We start from the raw sequence: 8,982 nt of genomic DNA on the forward strand, positions 1-8,982 counted from the left end.
GTGGGAGGAAGAACAATACTAGCAATTTCTAACTAACAAGAACAATTTCGTCTAGAAGAATGAAAGGAGAAATGGCTGTCTCCGTGTATATACCTTCAAAGAATTAGAAATTTATCCTCAAACATCCAGATCATAAAAAGGGACTTTGTAAGCTAGCTCATAAATTTAAGTCATCTCCTAGGATACGAAGAAAGTTACGAGACCCACTCTATCAATCCCTTCGCCTCACAGTAGCTCGAGACTGTCATGGGGAAAATGTTCTTTAAGAAATGCATTGCAAAGTCTAGAAACTAAAAACAGACAAGCTGTTTTACTCAACAGACCACTGTTTTCCTAAATCATCCAAAGCCCAATTAGAATTCCAAGGACATTTGTTTGAAACCCATAACCCTGGCGAACTCAAATTAAGCAAGTGTGTGCCATACAGGAAGGGCGTGGTGACACACACTGGAGCAGGCAGAGGGCATGAGCTGAGCACCAGAACACCAGGCAAAGTCAAGGGCATCTGAGGTTGCTGGGAACATGAAGATGTAGACCTCTACAGAAGTCCAACTCGAGGAGGGCGGGATGCCATCCGACAGCTCCCGAGCCATCTGTAGTCTCCTGGCCACAGAGTACATGTGGAGTCTGAGAAAGGCAGCCTTGCTCTCCATGGAAAGTGGGCTCCTTGCTTTCCCAGGCAAAGGGGCTCCAGACAGCGCTCTCGAGTGCTGTTGCTATCTGAGGCAACTAATTGACTGTGGGAAGTAGAATAAGTAAAACGTGGAGTTGTAGAGACAAGGTCTCAAGGGTCCACGGAATAATGTAAACTGGACTGTATGCACTCACCTGGTCTTGGGTCAGAGGAATCTTGGCCAGACTGGGGTTAAATGGAAGGGAAGGCAGAGACTTCTGTCTACCACCTTCTGTTTTCATTACGGCCACTCTGATGGAACATCAGGCCAGGGCAGCAGGTTTGCATACCCCTTGGAGGCACCATGGGCACACTCACAAATGACAGGCATGTAGCATTTCAGTAGACGGGTTGTGCAGATTCGCCTTTCTCCAGCATGCTCATGCAGCATGCATGAGTTCAGCGTGCTCCTCCTCCTCCTCTTCCTTCTTTTTAAAACATGCTTCTCCCACAACCATTGGGAAAAATATGATAATAACTTTATTCACCATAAGGCATGTGTAACAGATAATGGACTGTCAAGGGCCAGGGAGTCCATTAAAAAATATTGATCTGGAGACATAAAGAGAAGCAATGGCCTGTTCCTCAGAACAAGAGCTGCTCAGGAGAAACCAGAAAAGGCCTTGTGGTGTCATCTGCCCCTCCAATTCCTTTAGCTCCTCTTTTGGCTCTAAGATTGAAATGTCTAAACATCCCCCCCTCCCAGTATAATCTCTCATTTTCTGCCTCTGTTATTCATGTGTTTGGCATAGTCCAATATATATATCAATATTATCAATATCCTCCTAAAGAACACCTCTATTCCCCTTTCTGCCCCTGGCATCATTTTCCCTGGGGGGTTCTTGGTTTCGCCTCTGCTGACTCATCTGCTTTGGATTGTTGTTTTTTGACTTTTCTTTTGACTGGTGACCTGGCCTATCTTCCTCAGCAGGAAATTCATTTGGCATTCTGAAGCCTGTGACTGGGAAGACTGATGGCCCCCGGGCACAGAGTGGCTTCCGTGCTTCCTTCCATGGGGGGTGGGGTGGGGGAGGGGATGGGGTTCTGCTACACATCAGTGAAAATGAGCCAGTAGGAATGGAGGCCTGATGGCAACAAACCCTGACAAGCTCCCAGGGCGAGAGAGTGAGAAAGGTAATAGGCCTGATGCTGCAGAGGACAAGCAATGGAAGGAGGTGTGAGAAGCCCTCAGGTTCCCAGCATCCTAACCAGAGTTTCGTGTCCAATAGAGGTGGCAGCCTGCCAACCCTACTCATCAGCATCCTCTCATGTAACAATCCAAGGAGATGACTTTAGTGTGGAAGCTTCTAGAACCCTCAAAGAAATTCCTCACCTTAACAGCTATGTCATTTAGTCATCCTGAAGCCTGCAATACCATGAAGGGACTGGCTTCTCAGAAAAATGGTGCTTTTATTGAATTGCATGGGCTAAAACGTTAAAAAGGAACATAGCACAGATTTATACCGAGATGTCTTCCTCCCAAAGTTCTGTGCCTGCCAAAGCACAGAAAACCGATCATGTAACGACAGATGCATAAGGCCCCGCTGCTTTCAGCCAGAACTTTCAGCAATGAGGAAACAGCCCCGAGAAACTAAGAGCCCTTTGAGGAGATGCCAGGACAGGGTTTCCACCTTAGAGAGACCCTTGATAACAGTGTCTCCAGCCTACTGGGCCACAGTGGCCCCAGGTCCACAGAATGGTGTTACTATCTGCCCAGGGATCCCAGAAATAACACTCAGGGGACACTGCCTAGGTGTCAGGCATGACCGACAAACATGTTTGATAAATTTGAGGCCAGGTTACAATAAAGATACTCTCCTTTGTAGATTTTCTTTCTTTCTAGCCCTTCAAGTTTGAATCTGATACACACCACACACACACACACACACACACACACACACACAGAGAGAGAGAGAGAGAGAGAGAGAGAGAGAGAGAGAGAGAGAGACTCATAGTTTGAATGTGCTGTTCCTAGATGATGGCATTATTTTAAGAGGTTGTGCAAACAGTGAGAGATGGGGTCTAACTTGAGAAGAGAGGATATGTGTGTGTGTGTGTGTGTGTGTGTGTGTGTGTGTGTGTCTTTGAAGATCACATAGGCCTCCAGTCTCTTCTTACTTCCCCTGTCCAGGTGGGAGAGAAGAACTTCAGCCATCAGTTCCTGATGTTGGGATGTTCCACCTAAAGCCATGGAGCCAGCTGACCATGGACCAAACCCCATGACCATCATGAACTAGAATAAACCTTCCTTCCTTAAGCAGCTATGCCAGGCAATTCAGACACAGCTACCCACCAGCAGCTGACACACCAAACAAGAGGGATAATTGACTACGTGTGTATGTGTGTGTGTGCATAGAAAAGAAAGGAAATAAAATTATCCCAAATTTTCATAATTACTTTTCAGTTAAAGAGAATGAAAGATTGGAAAAGAGTAAGAAAAAGAGGAGGGAGAGAATGACAGGAAGAAAGGGAGGGTGTGGAAGCCGTGTTTAGAGAGGGTGACAGATGCCGTGAAGTTAGAGAGTCACAGAGTTTCCATGAGTTAAGTACCACCTCACAAAAAGTGGATAAAAACTCCTGAGACATAGCAGACAACCTGGAAAAGGGCTTACAGGCACTGAACAACTTCTCTTCAAGATGTCTTGACAAATCAAAGGAGAATGGAAGATGATTTGGCTGAAAGAAGTAGCAAGGCCAGAAATGCTTTCAAGTAGATTGGTCTCCTTCAAGAGACAATGACTGTAAAAGATACAAACAAAAACGTAAAGCTTATGAAAGAAAAGACAAAATGTTCTCACATTTTCGACAGAGGAACACTTTCAAAGTCGAGTGTAATAAGAAAGCATAAGGAATAAAATCAATAACCTTTGCAATAGGACATTTTCAAACTTACCCAAGTACCACACACAAATTTTACCACTTAAAAAGGTAAAGAATAGACGATAGACCTACACATTTGAAACAGAGAAGTAAGTTGTGTCTAATGTGTAGCAAGCCAGGATAGACATGGACAGCTCCCCCAGAACAGGCTCTGAATTCCCCTCCTGTCTGTTTTTGTATTTCTAACTAATTCACACTTTTATCTTCTGCCTCTATCAGTTTCTGTGTCCTTGTAGACATTTTTATGATATTGCTATTTTATGATCTTTGGCCAACTACAGGCAATTCACATCTCCAAGCTTCCTGTTTGTTTAACAAGAATCCCACTAGCAATGAATGAAGGATGCAGCCTACACTGGCCCAGGACCAAGCCTAGGAAGCTAGGGTCCCTCCCCTGAAGCTTTCTCTAGTTCCCTTCAGAGGGAGATACAGAAACCTCATTGGCCAGCCCAAGAAAGGGACTCAGAAACCTGCTCTGCTTCACTACCCTTTGGCCCCAGGCTCTGCATGTTTTTCTTACAATCAGTATCCTGCTCTGTTGGGATAGGCTGGCTTATCTGGGACTGGAACCACAGGCGTGGTCCTGCTTTGCTCAAAAAGAATTCTGAGGTTTGGTGTCATGGTGTGCGCCTTTAATCCCAGAACTTGGGAGGCAGAGGCAGGAGAATCTCTTTGAATTTGAGGACATCCTGGTCTACAAAGTGAGTTCCAGGACAGCCAGGGCTACATAGTGAGACCCTGTCTCAAGAAGATAATGAAAGAGGAGAAGGAGGAAGAGGAGGAAGGAGAGGGGGAGGAAGAAGAAGAACTCTGCTCAGAACTAAACTAGCTGCCGGCTCTAGGGAGGATTCGTACTTCCTCTCCTCCAACACTGCGTTGTGCCATCTACCTGCCTATTCTCCCATAGCCTCAAGAGTCAAGTTACTTCTTAGAATGCTGAAATTTGGGATTTTGTTGTTGTTGTGGGTTTTTTTGTGGTTTTTTGTTGTTGTTGTTATTGTTAAACCAAAGGAAAAGGGAAAAGTAGCCAGGATGAAAAACTGCTCAAGAAAGGGTACCCTGGGAGGCAACGCTTTCTGACTCCTGAGCCTGAATACTCTGCACAGCATCCTCCCTTCCCCTCTGAGACTGCTGAGATGGTGTGGGACTTTAAAGGCACCACCCCTCTCTGTGAACACTGTGCCACGAAAGCAGAGTGCGGCAATGGAGGTGAGGAAGAGGTCCTCCAATTAGGGCTCATGTGTCTGGTCAGTTCCAAATGTCCAGCCTTTTGAAGCTGAGCTTCTCTGACAAGAAACTGAGCTAGCCCAGCTAGCATTCTCATGAACCTAGATACTCTCCACAGCCTCCCTTGGGTGGGCTTTTCTTCTTGAAATGGTGGGTTTCTCCTGTGAGTACTGTTCTGCTATACCTGGGATAATGGGATGATGTTATCCCTGCTACCTCAAGAGCTACTAAGTAGGATTTTAGACTTTCCTGCATCTAGAACTAGGAGCATATACGTCTATAGTCATTACAAACCACCTTGCTTGGAGTATTCTATTATAGCAGCACAACTCAGGATGATACGACTCATATAGTTCTCAGTAGGAGCAACTGGCTAGTCAGGGGCATTTTCTCTGTGTGTAACTTGAGTTTCCTCTGTTGTTGTTTTTTAGGAGTAAACTATGGGACCACTTGGAAGACATGTACAGTGAAGGAGGATGAATGAAGTCATGGGAATCCTGGAATCATGTGAGGTGGCTCAGAAACGGAGAGGAGGAGGAGAAAGGCTTACTCCTGTGGGAAAGCTGTCCACGCAACTCTTCAGAACAGACACGGACCAGTGAGGTGAGACTTGATGGCGGCAGTCCGTTGCAGAGATGGGGAATGGACTAATGGGTTATTGAGGGTAGGAGTTCCAAGGAACTCTGCATGGTAGAAGCAGGCATTTCAGTACCAAGACCCTTGTTTATGCGCGTGATGCTCTAGGAGGCGCACTGGGTTATGGGGAGGGGACCGGGGTTGTGAGACCTAAAATGGTCCTGATTGCAGGTGACTGGTTGTGCCCGGAGGATACTTCCTGATTCCCCTGGAAAGGTGAAGCTTTCATGCTGGATTGCCACTTCACCTCCAGCTTCTCCCGTTACCTCTTTCCAGATGGTGGTGGTCTTGGCACCAAGGAGAGGAGAAAGGAGACGAGTAGAAGGAGGTACATTTCATAGCGACATCCCCAATGGATTGCATGAATGTCACAACTCCTACTATTAGCAATGAATGTCACAGCTCCTACTATTAGCAATTATATTCCCTGGAGCTAATGAACCACCCCCAGTTAGGACACAAACGGACCAGACGGAGCTGTTCAGAGCTTATTAAGTAACTTATTAAATATTAAAGTTATTGAGTATTAACCTTATCAGTAGCTTATTAAAAAGCTTATTAAACATGATACAGGGCAGTACCATGAAGTGAATAAAAGTTACAGTGATTATACTAAAGAGCTAATGATACAGAGAGGCGCTCTTAGTAGAACAGGCACGGAGCTAAGCATGCTTTAAGTATTCTGTCCCCTAATCCAGAAAACCAACACTGCCACCATCACCCTTGCAAACCTGAGCTGAGGCCTGGATGTAAAGCTTCTTGCCATTAGAGTTGCCTACCAAAAACCAAAGACCAAAGGGGCATGGGACCACTCTATTACAGGTGGTAAGACTGAGCTTCCCCCCTCCAGCACACATGGTCAGCACAGGGGTTGTTTGCTGAATTAGAGATAGTAGGATTAGAGAGAAATGCCGCTGCAAAAAGTTGAGTTCCAGGGGAGCAACAGGGGAAGGATGCTTTTTGTGAAGTCTTGAAATGGAAATGCATGCTCTTTAGGCATATGTGTGTGGGGTGTGTGTGTGTGTGTGTTTTACTGGATAGTGAACCTGGGTCCTGGTACATTCTAGGTAAGTGTGTTGCTTTTCCACTGAGCTGTAGCCCATCTCTGTTGAAGTTTTTGAGACAGGGTCTCTCTAAGCTGCCCATGTTGACCTGGAACTCATCCTGCAGCACAAGCCTTGAACTTTTTTCACATATGCATGTATATCTGATACATATAAATTTGCCTATATGTTTGCTGGTTTGTGGGCACGCATGTGGGGAGTTGAGTGTGATTTTAAGTATGCATCCATGCGAGCTCTGAAGCCAAGACTGTCTTCCTCCATCATTCCCCACTTTATACCTTGAGGCAGGGTCTCTTGTTAAACCCAGAGTTTTAGCTAAGATGGACTTACTCTAGGAATGTCCTGTCATTGCCTGGGTGCTGGGACAGCAGGCAGGGCATCACACCCACCCTGCTTTTGGGAGATTTGTAGACCCAAATGGATCTTCAAGCTTCATAGCAAGGGCTTCACCCACGAATGCGTCTCTCCAGGCCTAGGCTTTGAACTCATGATTCTCCTGCTCCAGTCTTCTTAGTTTCTACTAATTCCAAACATTTTTCTTTCCCATTTGCTGTTTGTATTTTGGGCTTTGTTTAAGGGTTTCTTCCTGGCCTATGGTGACATGCTTGCAATCTCTAGGGCAACTTCTCTGTGTGTCATGTTTCTGTGTTTGCTGAAATTTTTGACTCTATCATTATTGTACTGGTCTATCTCTATGCTAAAACCACATCATCTTCCCCACTGCAGCAGTGAAAAGGCCCCCCACTGGGTGGTTCCCACAGTTTATGTTCCGATATTGCTCCCTCCTCCCTGCTACCTCCTTATTGTCTATCCTTCTTGTGGATGGAATAGCTAAGTTATTTGTGGACCATGGTTCTATAGACACCTTAGCTGCACCTTGTCAATTTTCTTAGACAATTCAGCCTGGATTTCCATCCCTGCACCACTGAGTCAATAAATAACTGCAATATTGTCTATTAGGCTCGCATGTTGGTGCTAATATAAAATGGGAAACTATGTGATTTCTCAGCCCTAGCTACAGTGCTCAGAAGAAGATAGTCCGCTTTTGGGTTCAACAAGGGGTCGGGAGACCTGAACTAAGGAAATTCCATTCAGCACCCTCTCTAATGGTCCCCACAGAAATCTCACAGCGTCAGCACATCCATGCATCTGCCACTCACACAGGCTTGTTCCAAGGGCGGCCCACTGTAGCTCAAACACATCTATTCATTCTGCCCCCTTGCCAGCTTCCTCAATTACTGCAAGAGCTCTTCCAACTCTTTGGTCCCCAGCAGTAGAAAATCTGAAACTTCCTTAGGCTTTGAGTCACCATCCTTTCCTCTTTCATAATTTATCACACTGTCAACTCTGTGCCAGAGTCTCTGGAATCTCACCTCTCCTTCTTCCCCATTGTTGCTGTTCTCTGACCTTCTGGACAGTTCCCCCAGCCTCTTATGCTCCCAGTCTCTCCAACCCCATCTGGTCCATTAGCTACTTGTCCACTGAAGGGAGGATAGTGGGAGCCCTCTGCCTGAGTAGAAGGAATGACTTGCCATCACACTGCTCAATAGAGTTAATACTGTCATAAAGTCCCTTCAGTGTTGCTGCCCCCACCCATTGCCGTACCTGGTGGTTTCTCCACCACTCTGCTTGGCATTGCTGGAGATGCTATGGGATGTTCTTCCCCACGGGGATGCTGTGATGTTGAGTTGAGAATGTCTTCTGAGATCTCAGCGGTGGGCATTTTGTTAATACAGCCATTATGGGGCTTCCCTGTCCTGGTGTGCACATCCTTCCATGATTGTCTGCAATCATACCTTCCAGCTTTCTGAAAGAAGCTCTGCCAAACTGTTTACACTGCCCCGGAGGCACCAAGACTCCCTTTCTTTACAAGAACCCTTTACTTGTCCTCAAATACCTTCCTTTCCTTTCTCTCGGTTCATTCTCGAAGATCCATCTCACAGCCGTGTTTCCCGTGGTGCCTACAGATTTTCCACGGAAAAGCAAAAGATGATCCCGGTTTCCACATCCCTCTTCTCGTGTTTGCTGTAATTCTCAGGCCTGCCTTGCTGCACTCAGCTTTGTACGTAGTTGGGCAAACTATGTCGCTGCCCCTGAGCACACACTCCCTACATGTGTGTGCTTTGCTGGGTTACCTGTTTTATTGTGGCAGGGGAGGGAAACAGTTTTGTCTTCAACCCAGGCCTAAAGAAAAGTTTAATTACTGGTACTGGTATTTGAGATTATTTTATGTCACCTGACATCAGACCCTTCTTTCCATGCCCCAAGAAAACATACTCCCCAACAGTGGAATCTTCCCCAGATAAACAGTACTGGTGTCCTCAGGGAACTGACCTCAGTAACCAGAGGAACTGGGTCTCAAAACAGGGAGAGTAGGTCAAGGCTGTCTTAGGCGCCATTCCTGTCCCGGAGAGGGCGCTGCTCCTAAGACAAATCCCCAGGGCTGGGAAGGAAATACCAGAGATTTCCCACAGGACTCTAGAAGCATCAGTTTGCAGATAG

The sequence above is a fragment of the Microtus oregoni genome, unplaced genomic scaffold (assembly GCF_018167655.1).
Source record: "Microtus oregoni isolate MIOR12 unplaced genomic scaffold, Mior012 000036F_ref0000092, whole genome shotgun sequence".
Taxonomy (NCBI): domain Eukaryota; kingdom Metazoa; phylum Chordata; class Mammalia; order Rodentia; family Cricetidae; genus Microtus; species Microtus oregoni.